General features: G+C 33.5%; 1 pseudogene; it reads left to right on the top strand.

The window, feature by feature from the left end:
- The first annotated feature begins 2,426 nt into the window (after window positions 1–2,426).
- LOC133689761 (formin-like protein 18) lies at window positions 2,427–15,520 on the top strand (annotated as a pseudogene).
- The last annotated feature ends 5,831 nt before the right edge of the window (window positions 15,521–21,351 follow it).

Here is a 21,351-nt window from a genome sequence, read left to right as displayed (position 1 = left end):
CAAATATTTGTCATTTTACTTCCATACACAAAAACACATGTTTCAATAGATACTAGATGCCATGCCCGCGCGATGCCGCACGCTTGTGGTATGCTTGTGTGTTTTCATGGGTTTATGAAAAAAAATAAAAAAAAATCATATGGAGAAAAACTTTTGATCCACAATGTTTTCAAGGAAAAAACTAGAAAACTAAATTCTTAACCAGCTCAATATGAAAAAAATAAATTAGCAAAGACAATTCTAAAAAAAATAAAAAAATTCATAAAAAAACCATGTGGAGAAACACTATAGCAATTCACAATGTTTTAAAGAAAAAAAACTACGAAGCAAAATTCTCAACCAGCTCAATATGAAAAAAAAAATCAACAAAGACCATTTTGAAAAAAAAGAGAAAAAAATTCATTAAAAAAAGAAAAAAAAATCATGTAGGAAAACATTGTAGCAATCCATAATGTTTTAAAGAAAAAACTACAGAACTATATTCTCAACCAGTTCAATATTAAAACAAATCGACAAAGATAACTTTGAAAAAAAACATGAAAACAAAAAAAGAATAAAAAAAAAAAAAATAGAAGAAGACAATCTTGGGAAAAAAAGAAAAAAAAACATGTAAAACCCAAAAAAAGAGAAAAGAAACGAAAAACAATATGGGGAAAAATAAAAAAAAAAAGAACAAAAAAAAAGAAGATGACAATCTCAGGGAAAAAAGAAGAAAAAAACATGTAAAACAAAAAAAAAACAAAAAATATATAAAAAAGCTACAGTACTTTTCCCACACATTTTAGAATATTAGTTAATTAGGCTTTTAGCTCACTTCTTGAAAGACAATTCCGTCTACCATCTTTCAGTTGGTGATTAGTTATTAATTCTAGATAATAGAAAACAAAAACGGTGAGGATTAAGATGATATATTTTCTTCTATTTATTGTTTTAAAAATATTTAAATTTATTTTAAAAGTGTTAAAAAATGGACATATTTTAAGTGTATATCATTGTTTTTTAAATCAAACACGATTTGTCCCATTTTTTTTAATGTCCTAACACATTAACCAAACACAATTTTATGAACAATTCAATTACAATCATTAAAAAGAACAAAAAAACAAAAGAAAACTTTATCCTATCAAATATTAGTTGTGGTGGTGGTGATAATGATAATGATAATAATAATAAACAACTAAAAAACATAATAAAAGCATTATGGATTCTCGTAGAGCACTATTATGCGAACACTTTCCTCTTTTTTATTGGTATTTCATGGTTTTTTTTTTATTTTATTTGGATCACTAAACTATTGTTTTTAATTTTATCATTTTAAATTTACTGGAGTCTATAATTCAGGTTTGCAAGTTCTGTGAGTTAAGTTGTAAAGTCCGAATTGATTCAATATATTGTTGTTTTAATATTAGAAAAAAAAAGAGAAGAAGATACCATCTTGAATTTCTTTTAAAGCTAAATCATGTTTTTACCTGCCATCAAGGTTATTTTTAAACCTGTCAGTCAACTTGATCATTTGGAGTAAACTTTCATGTGGGTTAATTTTAAACTCGGGCTACATATCAAGTTGAGAGGTTTTGGGATTGACCTTCTTGGTCCATTTTAATAACAATACTAAATAGTTTCCATTCTTCCATCTTCTGTTTTTTTTTTCCTTTTTGATTGAATTCTTTTTCTTTTTCTTTTTGTCAATTTTATCCTTTAATATTTGATTTATTTTAATTGGTCTTTATAATTTGTTTAGCTTTACTTTCTATAAAGTTATTGCAGTCTCAAATGAATGTCTTAATATTTAGTTGGTGTTCAATTTTACTAGCGTCTACTTTTATTATTATATCATTAAGTAAAATATAGTTGTAAAAAGTAAAGTTGTTAAATTTAGTGAAGTTCATAATCGAAGACGCGAGTTTGATATGTTAAGCCCTGAACTTCGAGTCGATATAATATGTTTTTATCTTAATATTAAAAACAATATCATCATTTAAGTTATTTATAAGCCCATCAAGTCAAAAATAACTCTTATGAGTTAATTTTAAATTAGGATTAAGTATAGAGATTTTAAATTAGGATTAAGTAAAGAGCTGGGCAAGGAGAATTCAAAATTAGCATAAATAATTAAATTTAATAACAATACTAAATAATCTTTAGTTTTTTTATTGTTCAAACTTTTTTGATCCAACCCGCATAAACATTGTTCCATCAATTCATCGAATTAATTACCATCCAACTTTGTGAAAATGGTGCTGCTAATCTAGTGCTAATTATGCCGTCCAACATTTCTGCAAGCTGGTTAGATTTTAACTCATAAATGAAAAATGGAAGCTTGTAAAACTAGTGCGGGCTAGGAAACCAGTAAATAAACAAAATCACTAACAAAGCTAGAGCCTCGTATAAGATTACATGCATGATGAGTTCAACAATTTCTTAGATGTCGGTTGTAAATGGCATCCACGTAAGACAAAACAACCCGCCATGCCATCCCCATCGAGCAGTTCGGTAATAATTAGTGAAAATGAAATTTAGGTAGGGGCAGGGCAGCAGCTGCCTGATGCAATTTAGCTTTTATATGGTAACGAACAAAACTAACAACCCCATCTACCAAATCAAAAATCCACAACCGAAAAACTCCCACTTTGATTTCCCTTAAAGCCAACTTCAATTAAGGAAAATTATATTTCTTTGTTACTACTTACTACCAAACCAAACTCCTCTTTGTTGCGTTCAAGGTTTTTTTTTTTTGGTGCTTGTTGTAAGAAAGCTTGAGATTTGAAGGAGAGACAGAGAGTAACTGAAAGATGTCACTGTTTCGCAAATTGTTTTATAGGAAACCTCCTGATGGCCTTCTTGAGGTCTCCGAGCGTGTTTATGGTTAGTTTTTTAATTTTATGTTGTTACTTTGTTTTTAAGAAAGATTGCATTTTTGTTTTGTTTTTAAGTTCATTTTCTATTCAGAGAGAAAATTGGTTGATTGCGTTTGAATCATTGAGTTATGTTTTGAAGTGGATTTGATTCAAATTTTGTTCTTTTCTGTTAGGTTGCTAATTGGTTGATTGTGAATTTTTACTTTCTTAAGTTGTACTCATTTTTAGGGCGCATATTAGAAAACTGATTAGCTTAATTACAATGCTAATTCAGAAAGTATTGAATTCTTTTGTATATTGTAGGGATTTTGACATTGTGAATTTTTGGGGCTTGATGCCTCGAGTCAAGAGGGTTATGATAAGGTTCCTTTAGGAAAGATAAAACTTTTGGTGGCATGTTGAAGTTATGACTTAAAATAGCAACTGGGGTAAGCTTTGATTTGATGACTGACATTTGCACATTCTGTGTAAACGCAGTGTTTGATTGCTGCTTTAATACTGATGCTTGGCAAGAAGAAGATTATAAAGGTTACATAGGCGGAATTGTCAGTCAACTTAAAGAACATTTCCCTGATGCTTCATTCTTGGTGTTTAATTTCCGCGAGAGAGAGAAACAAACCCAGATTGCAGATGCTTTGTCCAAGAATGATATGACCTTAATGGAGTACCCTTGGCAATACGAGGGTTCCCCATTGCTCACGATGGAGATGATCCACCATTTTCTAAGATCAGGTGAAAGTTGGCTCTCCCTTGGACAGCAGAATATTCTGTTAATGCACTGTGAACGTGGTGGTTGGCCGGTTCTCGCTTTCATGCTGGCTGGACTGTTAATTTACAGGAAACAGTACAGTGGAGAGCAGAAGACCTTGGACATGATTCACAGGCAGGCCCCTCGTGAGCTGTTGCAGCTGCTCTCACCATTTAATCATGTACCTTCTCAACTGAGGTATCTACAGTATGTCACAAGGAGGAATGCGGCCACAGAATGGCCTCCATTGGATAGAGCTCTTACCTTGGATTGTGTCATCCTAAGGTCTCTTCCTAATTTGATGGAGAGGGGGGTTGCTGTCCCCTATTTCGGGTATATGGGCAGGACCCTTTTCTTGTTTCTGATCAAACTTCCAAACTTCTTTACTCAACTCCAAAGAAAGGAAATATTCTCCGGGCTTATAAGCAGGTAACTTCATAATTCTATGTTTTATGTGCTTGCGTTTTTTTGTACAATCTTCATTGTTCTTGCTGATCTTTACAAAGTTTTATTCTCTGTGTAAGTCGGACTGTTGAAACATCATGTGACAACATTTATATTGCAATAAATGCTTACTTTGCACTCTTAGATGGTGATGATGTCTTTGGATTATGGAATTTTATAGAGCAAGAATAGTTTTTTCCATCAACTAAGAATCTCGAAGAAACAAGCTTGAACCAAAATGGCCTCATAATTGCTCAATTGAACAAGAAGTGTTCAGCTCTACTGCAACAAGGTAGTTAACCCATATCAAAACTGTCAGAATGGACGGAGGAATCCAAAATATCACAAGACACTAGTATTACTGTTGGACACGATTCTCAGGAAACATTAATCCACTAAGATAAGACCTTTCTTTAGTAGATATTTAAAGCCAGGCATTCTTATTGTCCAATAGTTTACTGGTGAACAAATATTTCTTGAATCTTTCTGGAGCTGTTTTTTAGAGGCTTATCCATAGAAAAATTAATGTCATGGATGCACTGATTCCTGGGATCTATGTTCAGTGACACCTACCCAACTAGTGGAATGTATTTATCTACAGTCCCAAGATGATTGCAGACACCATGATTACCAGTCTGATTATTTTAGGTGTAGGAATCTAATACTGTGTGACCGTAATAATAATGACAAAATACGATTCATGCTAACCTAAACAATATGTTTTCTTTGTTAGTCCCTATACTGTGAAACTGAAGACTGATCAGTTGGGGAGAACGAATGATATTGAATTCATGATGTACTAGTTATCGAGCTCATTTTCCAGAGGCTTCATCTGCAATGAGCTTTAATCTGCGACATAGTTTTGGTTCTTGGGATGTTAAAGTTGCCTGAGTTTTTGGTTTTACTTGAATGCTTTTCTTATTCTTTGTGTTGGAAGATTCACTTTTCTTCATTTGTTCTATCTGCTATTTATTTTGGTCCTGCCTTTAAATATATTTATGATTTTCTGAAACCCCTTCTAATTTATTGCAGATAGAATGTGAACTCGTTAAAATTGACATTAATTGCCATATACAAGGTGATGTTGTGCTTGAGTGTATCAGCTTAAATGATGACATGGAACTTGAAGAGATGATGTTTCGAGCCGTGTTCAACACAGCATTTATCAGGTCTAACATCTTGATGCTTAACCGTGATGAAATTGACATGTTGTGGGATGCAAAAGATCGATTTCCAAAGAACTTCAGGGCAGAGGTTTAATTCTCAACCATATTTCATTTGGCATTTCTCGTTGTATTCTTTTCTTCTCCATCTTTTAACATGGACTCTATTCTTTGCGTGAAGATTCTTTTCTCTGAAATGGATGCTACTGCATCAATAGTTGCAGAAAATTTATCTGGCTTTGAGGAGAAGGAAGGCCTTCCTGTGGAAGCATTTGCTAATGTTAAAGAGATATTTAGCTCTGTTGAATGGTCAGACCCCAAGTCGGATTTTGCGCTTAATGTGCTCCAACAAATTAGTGCATCGAATATTGCTCAGGAAAACTCAAGTGCAGATTTGCAGCACGGAGTAGAGATAAGCACTCAAAAGCAGGAAACGAGTCCTAGAAAGGAACTTGCCGGCCAATCTACAGTCACTAATGCCACAGTATCTACAGCTTCCTCAGAACAAGCTTTGACAGTTTCAGCTGGAATTGAACTCATGGAACCCAAAGGTGGTTCTATCTCACCATCAACACCTGCACAGCCTCTACCATTGCGACTTGCTGTGACTTCTAGTATCATAAAAGTTCATCCTCATCCACCAAAAACTCTTCATCTTTCAGCTTCAGAACCATCAGATCCTTCATCAGTCAAAGAGACTGAAACCCATTTAGAAGGCAGAGGTAAGTCATTACCAGTCAGCCTCCAACCAACTGCTCTACCAACAACATCACCTCTACTTTTTAAGCAGGATAATTCCACTGTCAAAACTGAATGTCCAACCCCTCTCTCTCCTGCAATGCTACCTTTGAAGGAGATTTGCACCATTAGAGCTGTACCTCCTCCAACACCACCTTTGAAGGAGAATAGCACTGTTGGAGTTAGATCTCCTCCACCTCCAATTCCTCCTGTGACGGAGAATAGCATTGTTAGAGCTGGACCTCCTCCACCTCCTCTAATGCCACCTTTGAAGGAGAATAACACTGTTGGAGTTGAACCTTCACCATCTCCTGTGAAGGAGAATAGCACTGTTGGAGCTGGACCTCCTCCACCACCTCCAACGCCACCTTTGAAAGAGAATAAAACCACTGGAAATTGTCCACCTCCACCACCTCTGCCGCCTTTGAAGGAGAATAGCACCATTGGAGGTGGAGCTTTTCCTCCACCTCCACCTCCACCTTTGAAGGAAAAAATCACTGTTGGAGCTGGCCCTCCTCCAATGCCACCTTTGAAGGAGAATAAAACCATTGGAGCTGGAACTCTTCCACCTCCACCACCTTTTCCGCCTTTGAAGGAGAATAGCACCATTGGAGCTGGAGCTTTTCCTCCACCTCCTCCTCCACCTCCACATTTGAAGGAGAAACATGCTATTGGAGCTAGACCTTGTCCACCTCCCCCTCCTCCCCCTCCTCTTCATTTAGGACCAACTACCGGGCCAATAGTTTCATCTCGGATGCCACTAGCGCCGCCACTGCCTCCTACTATGTCAACCAATTCCTCCTGTGTTCCTTCTGCACCTCCTTCTGTTCCTTATGGTAAGGGAACTTTAAATACAAGCATTAATGGAGATAATAAATTGCCCGGGCCTCCATCTCCTGCACCACCCTTAGGTTCCCCCTCCATGCCCAAGGGACGTTTATCTCGTACTATAAGTTCACGGACCAGTCAAACAAAAAAGTTGAAGCCATTGCATTGGTTGAAGTTAACAAGAGCTGTACAAGGAAGCTTATGGGCTGAGGCACAAAAGTCTGGTGAAGCCTCCAAGTATGTGCTGCTTTCCAAACAATTTATGTTATACCATGCTCTCATATTCTTTAAAGTATTACACCTTTCCTTTTGTGATCTCATCACATAGGGCCCCAGAGATCGACATGTCAGAACTCGAGAATCTTTTTTCTGCAGCAGTTTCAAATACAGATCATGGCGGGAAATCAAGTGTGCGGGGCTCACGGGGACCTAAAGTTGAAAAAGTGCAACTGGTAATTTAATATGTTATCTTAAGTGATGCAATGCATGATCACCACCTTTTTTCTCTCAGTTGAAAAAAGTGTAGATCAATCCTTTTCTTTCAATCCACAGACTGCTGTTGTTATTTATTAATTTTTGACAGTCCTAACATCAAAATTAATATTTCACCCATAACTGGTGTAATGCATGACTGCTACAATTTCTTTTTGTTACCTGAAATTATCTACGTTTACCTTTTGCTTTTATCATCCAGACTTCTTGGCAATTTTGTTGTAAGAGTCTATTAGTCATTCTAGTGTTTGAAGCATCTTGGTTTAAAGGTTACATAAGCAACCTCCTGTTATGGGTCATAATACAAGATAAGTAATATATTCTTTTGCTAACCGATAACATATTATTTTATGAAAAGTTTCAGCATTTCAGTTGTTATATCCTGGAAATGGAACTGAGGGGGTATATCATACGTGTGTATCTAAGTATTTGTGTGTTCTCCTTTTTATTCTTTTCTTGCAGGTTGACCATAGACGAGCATACAATTGTGAAATCATGCTTTCAAAGGTGAAAGTGCCACCACATGAGTTAATGGTAAGCTGAATGTAAGAGTAAGGCTACTAGTATAGCACTTTTAACATAAATGAATCCGGAAGTCAACTTTATTATCTCTTTCTCTACCCATATATGCTCAGCAACACAAATGATATGTTATATCTAGGATAATGTTTATGAATTATGCCATTCTCTGAACTTGTGTTTGGCATGCTCCAAGACCATGAATGCATTTTAGGTGTTTTGGAAAAGCACTGCCATTGATGCTTTGGGAAACTACCCAGATTGGCTTTTGTGGACCAAGACCACAACACCAAACACATTGTAACTACTGTAGCTACAATTATTTACTCATGCAGCCATAAAAGAACCTTAAATAAAATATATAGAGAACTCAAATGCATGTTCTCCTAAGAAATCATGATACTCCTGATGCCAATACTAGCATTTCTATAGCTTTCATTACTGTCATCCTGCTTCATATCTTCTCAATAGTTATGCCAGCGCATTTATTTGGAATCTCTTTTACAATTTTGAAAAAGAAATTCTATCCCTTGCAATGACAGTCAGATTGCATTATTGAGATCTAGGAATTGTAAATCACGCAATAAGCATTATTGAAATTTCCATTCGTGTCATTGCCTGTTCTCTCCTTCTTCTTGTTCTTGCTCTTTCTATAAAATGTTTCTGTGTCTGCAATGGTTTTCTTTATTTTCTGCTAGTTATCGCTTTCAGTCACAACCATACAACATAATATTTCACTGTCCTCGTTCCATTGCATGATACATTGACAGAGTTTAGTACTTGTCCTCGAGGATTCAGCATTAGACGTTGATCAGGTTGATAACCTCATAAAGTTCTGTCCAACAAAAGAGGAGATGGAACTTCTTAAGGTGAGTGTTTTTTTTTTTTTAAGTTTAGTATTATGCTCTATCATTTATCATCTAGGGCTATTGCTAGGTAAAATGGTTTGCACTTGCAACCACAAGGGTGCATATTCAAATCTTGGGCCAGCCATCCATTAAAAAATGTTCACAAGTAGGATTGTCTTCACTTCTTCTTTCTATGACTCCATTTTGGCGGGTTCATTACTGGGAGAGCACTTTTTTCCGCTCTGTATTTTATAATCATAGTATTCAACTCAATAATTTTGTCTGACTGTCCCTTGGGCTCTAATTGATTACAAACAGTCAGGAGCTTCAAGATGAAACTTTCATGTGTTTTGGGCTATAATTGCCTTCTCATTTCTATGTCCAGGGATACACTGGAGAAAAGGAAAAGTTAGGAAAATGTGAACAGGTCAGTAGTAAAGTTGTTTTTGTCTTTACAATTGTCAGTTATTATCTCTCGTTGAAAGGTTGAACAAGAATTTCTCAGATCTACATTACACATGGATATTTATGATACTTCAAAATTGCTACTTCTTTCAGTTGAACTTTGGATGGACTCAATGTTTTTTTGTTGTGTATTGATGTCATGTCTTTTGTTGACAGTGTTCAGATTTGTGAGAGGGTAACCTGGGTATGTTTTAAATGTATATTTTTTCTTCATTATGTCAAAACCAGCATTCATAGGAGTTTGAGGTTGCATTGTTGATACAATTCCTATGATTCAAATCTATCTCCATGTTCTCAATTAGCATGGCTCCATTATTTAGTTAAATATGCCTGGGTACCCACTGTTTTCCATGAGAATGAGAGAATTTGTGTTTAATTGAAATAATTGTTTTTGGCATGTATTTATTTTTTAGTAAGTTTATGGATCTTTTTGGCAGTTCTTCTTGGAGTTGATGAAGGTGCCAAGAGTAGAATCTAAACTCAGAGTTTTCTCATTCAAGATGCAGTTCCATTCCCAGGTTTAAAAATGCATTCAAGTGCTCGCTACCTTATTATGCTTGGTTTCATGTTTGATTTGAGCCTATCCTTTTCTGTTTGCAATATTAGGTTTCTGACCTAAGAAGAAGCCTCAATGTTGTGAACTCTGCAGCAGAAGAGGCAAGTTATACTATAGTACTCTCTCTCTTTATTTATGTTATTTTTTGGGTACTATTTCACATGTTCTAAATGTTGGAACCACTCTTGTTAACGGTTCTTTATCAGATAAAGAATTCTGCCAAATTGAAGAGAATCATGCAGACTATTCTTTCCCTAGGAAATGCTTTGAATCAGGGAACTGCAAGGGGTAAGCAGAAACTTTTATTGGTCTACCATCTTGCTATGGAGTAGTTCTCATATACTTGGAGCTATAAAGATTTTCTGGTCCAATGATTGCATGTGGGCACATATGTTAATGGGAAATAGTAGACTTATCAAGGGTCCTGTGAGGGCTTCCCTCTGCATGTGGAAATTTTTAAAGTACATTTCATTTGCTAATTTTAGATGGTGAATTATGCAGTTGGTGTTTTTGGAACATGTGAAATAGTCTTTCTGCTGATGACAGATAGGAAAAGCACAGTAAAGAGAGAGAGAGATGATGAGAGATAAAAAAAAAACAAGGGATAGAGAAAATGAGAAAGCTTAATTTCAATAACATCCAAAGCAGCCTCAAAACATAACAGTAGGTTCTCAAGAAAAATATAATAGATTTTTCTTTCTAGCATAAAACAATGAGATCCGTAGTTGATGAATGGTGGGTTTTTGCACAAACTCTACAAGATTTTGTTATTAGGTCACTAATAGGTTTTGAAATGGAGAAAGCTTGTAAATTGCCATTTTATCAAATCATAAAAAAAACTGAATGTAATGTCTTAAAAATTACATATAAATGATAGGCCATAAAAAAAACCAGCTATTGGGCTCAGCCCACTAAATAAGACTGTCCAATATAAATAAAGCCTAAATTATAACTCAAAAAAAAAAAAAATACAATGAAATATGTCAGGATGAGCTCAGTCTCCCAATCAAAGAGTGACAGGCCAAGCCATCCTCTGTCATCTTCGTCCATATACTCGTGTAATTAGTTGTGTAGGTTTGGTATCCCCACCACTTATTCTACATTTTTGTGTATTGATTTCCTCAACCTCATACCCTGTGATCACTTGAGAGTTCTTTTTATTTTTTTACCTTTTTATAAATCTTGGGTTACCAAACCCGATTTATCCAGTTGTTTTGCATCTTGATGCTGGCTTTATGTGTACTCACATTTGATATCAGTTAAGAGGGTTTTGTTTTCATGGTATTGTGCACATCTTGTTGTAAACCTTTGCAGTTTCTTGTCCTGTGACCTGATATTCATTTTGCAACACTGTTTTCCCTTGCAGCTGGTAACTGCTTTTTATTCCTATAGTTGAATAGAAAATTATTTCCCCTTTCTTTTAGGTTCAGCTATTGGTTTTAGATTGGATAGCCTTCTTAAACTAACTGATACGCGGGCAAGGAACAACAAGATGACTCTCATGCATTATCTTTGCAAGGTACAAATTGATACTTTAATGTTTTTCCTATGAAACTAACTTTTAATTTAATGATTTGAGAATTCTTTGGAGACCTGCTGTCATTTTCACATCTCATTCTTGTGTGCATGCCTCTTCATAGCATATGTTTTTGTACTAGTAAGTGTATTTCTTCAATCAATAAATTAGGGGAAATTCATTCAAGAGAATGGGAGCAAGATAGGTATTACACTTGGTAGCCATTTTATTCTATTTTCCTGGAAAGGCTTTTCAACTCAATTTCATTCCTAGCTGGATAACCTGAAAATAAGTTACCCATATGCCCCACCTGTTCTTTAAGTGCATTCTCTAATTTGTCTGTAACGAGTGGAAACCACAATTGAAGTTTAAACTTTATTTAGGAAAAGAAAGATGTATTTTACACTGGCTTTTGACCTAGAATTAACAGATGGATTGGCCTTGCCTACTTTAATGACACTGCCTGGTAAACATGTATAAAAGACAGTTTAACATAACAAGTCAGATCTAAAACATGAAATATTTGTATATTTGTTTTATATGATTGTATACAGTATACACATGTATGCTCTTATATATGTTATGAAGTCAATACATGGTTTTGAACTATGCCAACTATACCCATGGAACTTAACTGACCCATTAACTTGTTTCTGTTATCTTTGTTTTTCTGGTCCAGTTTTGATTCCTGTTTTTCCAGAACCAAGAGATCTGTTCTTTTGTTATTATTTTGTTTGAACTTGCAGTAGACATGGCTTCTATTATTTTATAGATGTTATGCTTACTGCCTTACTGAGGATTGAACTTTCTATTGTTTATTTCACAGAGAATTTTATGCAAATCATATACATTCTGCTTGAAATGTTGTAGGTACTTGCTGACAAGCTACCAGAACTTCTAGATTTTTCAAAAGATCTTGCTAGTTTGGAACCTGCAACAAAGGTACAACTGTTGGTTTTGTTAATCATTTCAAGGCATTCGGAAAAGCCACTATCTTGTGACTAAAATTTGGGTTTTCCATCTAGATACAATTGAAATTTTTGGCAGAGGAAATGCAAGCCATAAGCAAAGGACTGGAAAAAGTTGTACAGGAACTGTCTGCCTCAGAAAGTGATGGTCCTATATCAGACAATTTCTGTAAGGTACTGCAGATCAGCTGATGTTTTTCGTCATGCATATGTGAGAAAACAATTTTGTCCATTGTTAATTATTTATCAAATGCAATTCTTTGCTTCCTAAGTAGATTAATGTGTACTCAGTATTCAAGCTTAAATATTGTTTATATGATCACATGTTTTTCTTAAAGCAAGCTCTAATACATTATCGATTCAGGTAAGGGCTTAGATTAACATATGAGTCTCGATGCAAGTAAATCTTTGCCTTAGATATAATAATAGGACACTGGGAAATATAGAAATGTTATGTATGAAGAAGAGGAACAGTAATAAAGAGTTTGGTAAATACATATATTTAGCAAGCCCACACATTGTTTACATGCTGCTTTGAATCCGCAATACCAATCACAATTTTCTGACCTTTGGAGGGAAAGATCCTCCTCTTTTGGCTAGTTGTTGGTGAGGAGGGATATATTTTTTAGTTATATTGGACATGCATGAGATTATATTCAAGATGAGCACATTGAGATGGGTTATTATATGACTGCCAGACATGATTTATCGTTACTAGATCAGGTAATGAATCTCCAGGCAAAGATTTATCCTTGTTGATAAGATAAGATGGTGATTTTGGATTGGACTCCAATTTCAGTAGCTAGTTGTAGAATAAATATGTTCTACTGTGATGTTAGAATGAACTCTAAATTAGAACTGATTCAAGTACTAGTAATGGGAAATTAATGAAACCTTGATGCATAAAGGACAGATGTATTCGGATTCTCTAAAGAGAGAATGTAGCTTGGTTTTGAGTGATTAAATGTCAGAATTTCTAAGCTTGGTTTTTCTAAGACTCCTTTCTACATGTGTTTGTTAGCACAGGCATGCCTCTACATGTTTGTTCGAGCATATTTATAAAATTTTCTCATGTGGCTTATCTTCCATTGTTCAGGTTTTGAAGGAGTTCCTTCGCTTTGCTGAAGCTGAAGTGAGATCCTTGGCTTCTTTGTACTCTGGAGTGGTAGGTTTTAAAACTTTGCTTGGAGACTTGTGCTAATTTAGTGTTTATTACTCTACATTTTTTTTATCTGGAGTTTGATGTTATTTCAGGGTAGAAATGTGGATGCATTGATTCTTTATTTTGGAGAAGATCCAGCACGCTGTCCCTTTGAACAAGGTATTTGTTATCTATAGCAGTTTGTTGTGCTAGAGACCTTTTTATTGTTGATTAAACAACAGTGAAATCTTTGCCTAATATATCTTCAATATATGGCAGTGCTTGTTCTTTATAATATGAATCATTTTTAGCGCATTAGATTGTTGTTAGTTAATTCTATTTAATGATGCATCTCGTACCGCACACACACTTGCTGGTTTCTAGATTGCAAAAGTCTGTCCTGTCTAATTGGGTTTTGGTACTTGAATGGAGGTCTTTATCAACTGCATTAAGGTCATGTTTGATTTGGGGCCAAAGGGTGTTAACTGTGAACTCCTTCAACCCTGTTTGGAAAATTTTAGGAGTGGGGAATTTTAAGGGGGTTAACACTATGAAGTTTTAACCTAGTAGAGATAGGAGAAACTCTGGGATTTGTGCATTGTGTTTCTTCGAACTCATAAATCAGTTTCCCTCTCTTTTTCTTACACCTAACTATTGGGTCCCATCAATGTACGCTATTTAGTAGTATTTTTTAATTTTAATTATACTGAATTTAAAGTTTATTGGACCCCACCATTACATTACACATTTTTTATACACCTACCAAACATCCTTAACACTGCACCCGTCAACCACTTTTTCTACACCCTTAATACTTGACCTCTAATTTTAACCTTGAACGAAGCACAACCTAAATGGATGTCATATCTGGTGCTAAATTTACCAGTCCGGGAATCCAGCAAAGACCTCCTTGTCTGTGTTTCTAACCAATCCATCCATCATGGGTGCAAGGTGATAGGAAGCTCAAATACTGACGCTTTATGTTATATAATCATAATTGTATTATGTCACATTGATTTATCTGAATGATACTTCCTAGGAAACCCAGTCTCGTTACCTTTGTAGTTTGTATTGATCCTGATTGTTACCACCTTTGGATCTAGAGGTTTTATGCACTGTTTCATGTGCTGAAGATGTACAAAATCTTTGTTGTTGTGACGAAGCTTCATCTTGAAGTTCATCAGTTTTCTTCCAATTATCTACATAAATGGTCATTAGTGCCTAATTTGAGGAGCTGACAGTGCAGTCGTTTTCAGAGTCCATCTTATAACTCTTTAAAATACTTCTGCAGTTGTATCAACTGTGTTCAATTTTGTGCGACTGTTCCACAAGGCCAATGAGGAGAACTGCAAGCAGCTAGAAATAGAAATGAAGAAATCAAGAGAAAATGACAACTCAAAACTGGGTGCTCATAAGAAGTCCAAAAGCTTCTTACAAACTCGAATCGAGAGTGGCATTGTCAAATGAGATACTGTTCAAAGATGAACTAATTTTTTATTCTCTAGGGAGAACTCTGGCATCGTAGAGGCATCTGATACAGTTAAGTGAGCTGACAGATAGGGATCTTGTTGATGTCAATGTCATGTAAAGTGACACTGTGCTACAAACTCCGAGATCGAGTTGTCTTTTTAAAGGTGAGCTTCTACCCCATTCTCCCTACAATGCACCTTGCCTTTTTCACTCTTGCTGAAACAACTAATGCAAACAACTATTATTATCTTCGGTACAGATTCAGAGGAGTCTGCAGAACCCTTTTCTTCTGGAAGGCAACTTGTAAAGTATCCATTGGCCAAATTTGTTGTAGATATTCAAGTAAGGAGCTTGGAGACTTTCTCCCCTTACAACTTTGGTCTTTACAGTCGGTTGAGGTTATAACTTATTTCCTGAATTTGTTTTTGTCAATATCCACCTGTATATGTACAGATATTCTGTTCGATTGTATATATTTCTGTCAGTAAGATGCTAAGCTTCGAACAGTCTTTTTCCAGGAACCTGACATCCTTTGCATTCGAAAATACTGGTGGCCGCACACTTGAATATATATGGTTCAAGTATATAACAATATCAATGGGATGGCTAATGATGTTGAAGAACTTACGAGTAAATAAACTATGATACCTGTAAACCAATGGTGGTTACAACATTTGAGTCCACTAGTTTTCTTCTCCATTGTTAACCTGTCATTCCTAAACAAAATCTTTATGATTTCATTAAATTGTCATGCTTGCTTGCACAATGATCCCTTTGCTGGTGACTTACGTAATGATCTTACAAAAGAATCATAATTGTATTGATATGTGTTTTCCACGATAAAGAGAGAAGTCATTGAAGCCTGAAGGTTTCAGGTCATTGGCTTCTTGGAGAGGTGGTAAACCACTCATGAGGCGTCCAAAACTTTGATCTCAAAATACAAGAATGGTGGGGTACTGGGAATCTTTTCAAAAATGTAGGTGTGAAGAATGCAATATTCTATATTGAGAATATGATCAACTTATCTATCTATAAATTCATTTTTAACGACAAAAAAATAAAAAAAAATTGTTATCCTTTCTGTAAGTTGTAAATCCCTTGCAATCCCTGTTGTTATGTTCTTTAATGAAATCCAGTTCCTGTTACAGATTCGATAGTTACCCCTACTCTACGGCCTTCCAGCCACATGTATCCAAGCAAATGTTTTATTAGATGGATTTGTCGCCAGTTTGGTCTCCAATTTCTGGAGAATCTTGGAGTTAGTAAAGAACTTGTTGAGAATAATTAAATGTAGCTCTTCGAAGCTTAGATTGTCCTGTCTTTTAGTATTTATTTATCTTTGGAGTTGAGCTTATATGAGATGCTATGCTCGAACGTTTGGTCACATGCATGTTTCCAAAATTCCAGAGTAACTGAGAATGAACGTATTTTATTCTGAACTCATTTTCCTTGCTTTAATTTTCTAGGTGTGATTTTGTGAGATACAGAGAACTGAAGGAATGCAAGTTTCTATCCGATCATTCGCCACCTTTAATGTAAAATCTATTAAGACAGAGACACATTTTATGGGAGAGAACAATACCGGATCGTGGTTGACATAATTTTGCGGGTATCGGTCTCGGAAATGCAGTAGAAACGAAGATCACGTGCCTTGAACGGTATATAAGGTTGAGACATGAGACCGCCCATGAATGATCCCATATTATACCAAGCTAGCTATAGCATTTTTCACCCCTATTATAACAAATCCCAATAAAATGGGCTTAATCTGACAATTATCACCTAAATTATAATTAAATACTGAAATATCACATGATTTTATTTTATTTTATAAAATCATTTGGCTGACATTTTCATAATATCTCATTTTAGAAACATTATATTTAATATATATATTTTTTGTTTTAAAATCGCGATAATTAATGTTGCGGTTCACAATCGCAACATGAATAAAACGTTACTTTTCTGAACCGTGATATTTTCAAAGAGATTATTTTGAGAAACAACTGGATATTTGATAAAACGATATGACTGTAACCAAAAGAATCAGACTGTTTTGACTACTATAAGGTTTTGAGTGATTATTCGTGTTTTAATTCTGAAAAAAATTATAAAATCATAATTTTTATTAATCTGAAATTGTATTTACTTTATTATTTTAGAGAGTTAAAATATTTATAATTTTATCAAAATTTGAACAGTTTTTTCTATATAAGAACTACAGCTAAAATTTTGTCTCGTTTAAAAAAACCATAATAATCACAATTAACAAATTCTAATTAAACTCAATATATTCTCATACTCTATAATCATAAGTAGCCCTATGAATACAACAAAAAAGAAACATATATATATATATATATATATATATGCAAAATAAATATAAAATAATTCAATAATATTATATTCAAGTAATCCTAAAATATATAAATATAACGCATCTATCTGTCTACGTCTACGTTGTCTACTGGATAATTCAGGTTTATCTGTAGCATAACTGAATCCAGCTCTAGCTCGCGCTTGAGTGGCCTCATCCTCTATCATGGCATCACCAAGAGTTAGCATCTCTCCAAAAGTTTCAAGTCCAGTGCAGCAAACATTTAATCACCTGGACTCTACGGTGTGAACTTCGTTTTCTTTGTCAGTACTACGAAGATAAAATGCGATATTTTGACCCTTCCGTAGCAAGAAATCAACCTAATATTAATAAAATATTAATGTTAAATTAAAAGATAAATACATAAAAATTAATGTTGTAACATATATTAATTATAAAAAGACTTTATTAATTACATGATATTGAGGCAGTGTTTGGGAACGCGGCTGCGGCTGCTTTCCTAAAAAATTTGAATTTTTTTTTCTAAAATTTAATATGGTTTGTACGTTTTGAATCGTTTTAATGTGCTGATGTCAAAAATGATTTTTAAAAAATGAAAAAACATCATTGACATGCATTTTGGCACGAAAAGTTATTTGAAAAGCACCCGCAACCACACTGCCAAACACGCTCTGAATCTGCTAGACATATTGCTCATGTTACATATATCTAGGTAGAGGAACCTACTCGGGATCCGGATCGTGTTATACTCATGTACCAAATTATATACTTCTAATCAATATTCACATGATGCATCTCTGTAAATATCTTATTCCTTTGTGCATCCCACTGTGATACATAAGCACTATGTCAGCTTAATCAGTCATAATTATTATTTTTACCCTTACGAGTAATAGCGTTTAAAACATATCTCGTATTGATATCAACTAAAATGTGTTATCTGTAGTCGAACTAACACATTACACGATTTAGGCTATTCGACCATCTCAAAGCATATTTGTGGGACCACTACTGTCCATATATTCATGCTGTTATGTGTTTGATTTGTTTAAATTTTTATTAACGTCATGCTTGTAAAACGCAATATCTTAAGTTGTCACAGTTCATTAAGAAGCGCGACATTTAACTATTATCACACTTAAAAAGGGAGACATGTAATTATCGTGTTTCAGAAGCATAATATTTAATGAATATCATGTTTTTAAAATATGACAATATTAAATTATATTATTTCTCTAAATTTTTTTTTTGAAACTATATTATTTTTTAAAATTTTTAAGTTTTTTTCTTGCTTTTTATATATTATAAAAAAAATAATATTCCAAGCAAGTCCCAAAAAAAATCCCGATGTAGATTTCTCAAATAATAATAATAATATAATGACGACGACGACTTTTCTTATTCTTATGTGGACTAGTCATGTCATCTCAGGTAAAATAAAATAAAATTCACAAGTGGTTTTATATCTGATTTGATAGATGATATTAACATATTGTACTCCGAAGAATCTTTTTTTCCCCCTTCTTTTTTACCCCCATGATAAAAATAACATTAAAGTCAAATATGCATAGCATGAAATTTGTGTCGGTGAGGGACAAGCTTGACAGACGGATGATCTGGACTCGCCTGCTCAGATCAAAATAAAAGGAAATGGGGGCGGCGGACTCGTCGGATTCATCAGCTCCTGTTTTCACATTTGGATTCTTGCACTCAATCTCAATCCAAACATTCTCTACTCCCAATGCGGCAGCCTTTGTCGTATTCATGAGATGCAAATAATTGCTTTTCTCGCCAAGCTTACGACTTGCGAGTTCTTCATCGGTGTAGGTAGATCTTGTATAAGTTTGCCCTTTTCTACCCATCCCTATATGTGTCGAAATGATTCACAGAAGCATTGATGTTGTGCAAGAAAAAATTAATGGGTAAAAAAAATCTATTAATTATTACCAAATTTATCATGGATAAACCAAAAAATATTGTTGTGGAGTTTGAAAAATCTGTTCGCTAATAATTTGTTTAGAACTAAATTCATAATAAAAATGAATTTAAATATAAAAATAAGGTTGGTTTCATTTGAGTTTAATTCAATTTATTGGAATCAATCTCAATATTAACGAAAGCTAAAAGCTCTTGAAATAATATTGTTAATACAAAATCTTGAGGGATGTAGCTCACTGGTCAGATTTTAAATTTATTTTTTAAAAGTTATTAATTCAAGTTTCACAAATCTTATGGTCACTGGAAGTTTATATGGTCGTTAACTTTAGAACCTGTGGGATTAGTTTAGGTGCGCACAAGCTGACCTGGACATCTACATTAATAAAAAATATATATATTATTAATACAGACTCAGATTATTATCGTTATTCGGATTTTTCTTCTAGGTGTAAAATGTATTTGCAATGTATAGCTACTTCAATTCAGTCTCACTTTTTTTATATATAAGATAATAATGAAAAAAAGGCAATATTATAAATTTACCAAGTTGCTCTTAAATTAAAAATTAATTTACTAAACACAGATAAAATTAACTCGCCTTGATAAAAGTAAAACCAATCAAAATATCACTTTTTTTCGATTTATTGAAAGTTCCATTAGATTTTGGGCAGTTGATTGAAAAAACTAAATCGAAATTTGACTTTTCTCCTTTTCTTTCTTTTTTTGGCAAGACCAAGTATCACTAAAATAAGCTCATGTTCATAAAGTATTCATATGCAATTAGCCATGGATCCTCATCAGCTGTTTGAACCATCCAATTATTCCATTTGCTCCAATTAGAAACATCAATCAACCTCTATCATCGATAAAGTGTTTGAAGGACATAATCTTTGACAAATGCTCGATGACTTTTAAGCTTTTTTTTTTTTTAAAAAAAAAAACAATGATATGCCATATAGCACCGTAGTATATGGTATTGAAGAAAGAGACACATTATTATTATTATTATTATATTAATTATTTGACCCATGGCCTGTTAGATATTGTTTTTATTTATAAAAAAAATTATAAACAAAATTTTTTTTTGACGTGTTTTTATAATTAAAAAAATCTCAGTGAAAATAAAATACATATATGTAATCATATGAGAATATATATGTTAATAAATAAATAAATAAATCATAAATGATAACTAAAAATAAAACTAGAAAAATTAAGAAACATGTGTAAATCAAGATATTTAATCTTGCAATGTGAAATATTTACCTAGTTGTATTTACTAAAATAATATTTTTATTCAATAAAACAATAATAGAAATAAATACATACATTAAATTGATTGAATAAAATAAAAAAAATACTATACAAGATTGTACATATTAGAAATATTATCTGAAAATAAATATTTTTTATTTTTAAAAATAAAGTTCATCTATACAAAAGATTAAAAAAATATATAGATAATAAAAAAAATCTCCTTGAAAATTAAATAAATACAAAATAACTAAAAAAAATAATCGTCATTTAAAATATAACTATATAAACAAAACAAAAAAGAGAATGGATATTAATTTAAATATAAATAAAAAAATAATTTTGAAAATAAAACATATAAAAAATCATTAATTTAAAATAAATTAGAAAAAAAAAAGTTAGACGCTGCTAGGCTTGACCCATTTTGTTAGGGCTTACACTCTTGGGCTTCTTTTTTTTTATTGCAATATGAGGTAGACGACATATTATTCACTGTAATTGTTTTTTATTTTAAAAAATCAAAGTTGTGGCAAGCGAGACATCGTCTAATTTTACCTAAATTCCGGCCATTATAGTGGCCTAAAAATCAAGGCGTTTTTTGACCCAAAACACTTAGAAAACACTTTAAAAATCCTAATAAACCTACATATAGCTTTATAAAACCTAAAAAACCATTCCAAAATCCAAAATCAATCCACAACAAAAAAATGAGACCATTATACCAATATATATTTTTTAGACACTTTCAAGGCAAAAAAGCTTCTAATATAAGCTCCCCTCATTAAATGAGACTATTTGACTAAATGATTAACCGTTTTGGTAGCTAAAATCATCATCAACAATATTTTTTTTTTTTAACATTGGAATCTAGCGATCTCTCTATCCTTTCTCTCGAACTAAAGACTACAAAATAACAAAATTGAACTTTTGTACCAACATTTAATTGAAAGAATATTGAGGAACCAAATATGTATAATTTTTAAAATATGAGGACTAAATTAAAATTTTGTGTGAATTTTGAAACCATCAACCATTTATGGTGTCTTTTCTAATTTGGTCTCTTGACT

This window comes from Populus nigra, chromosome 3, assembly GCF_951802175.1.
Source record: "Populus nigra chromosome 3, ddPopNigr1.1, whole genome shotgun sequence".
Classification (NCBI taxonomy): Eukaryota; Viridiplantae; Streptophyta; class Magnoliopsida; order Malpighiales; family Salicaceae; genus Populus; species Populus nigra.
This window is presented reverse-complemented; position numbering and strand designations above follow the sequence as displayed.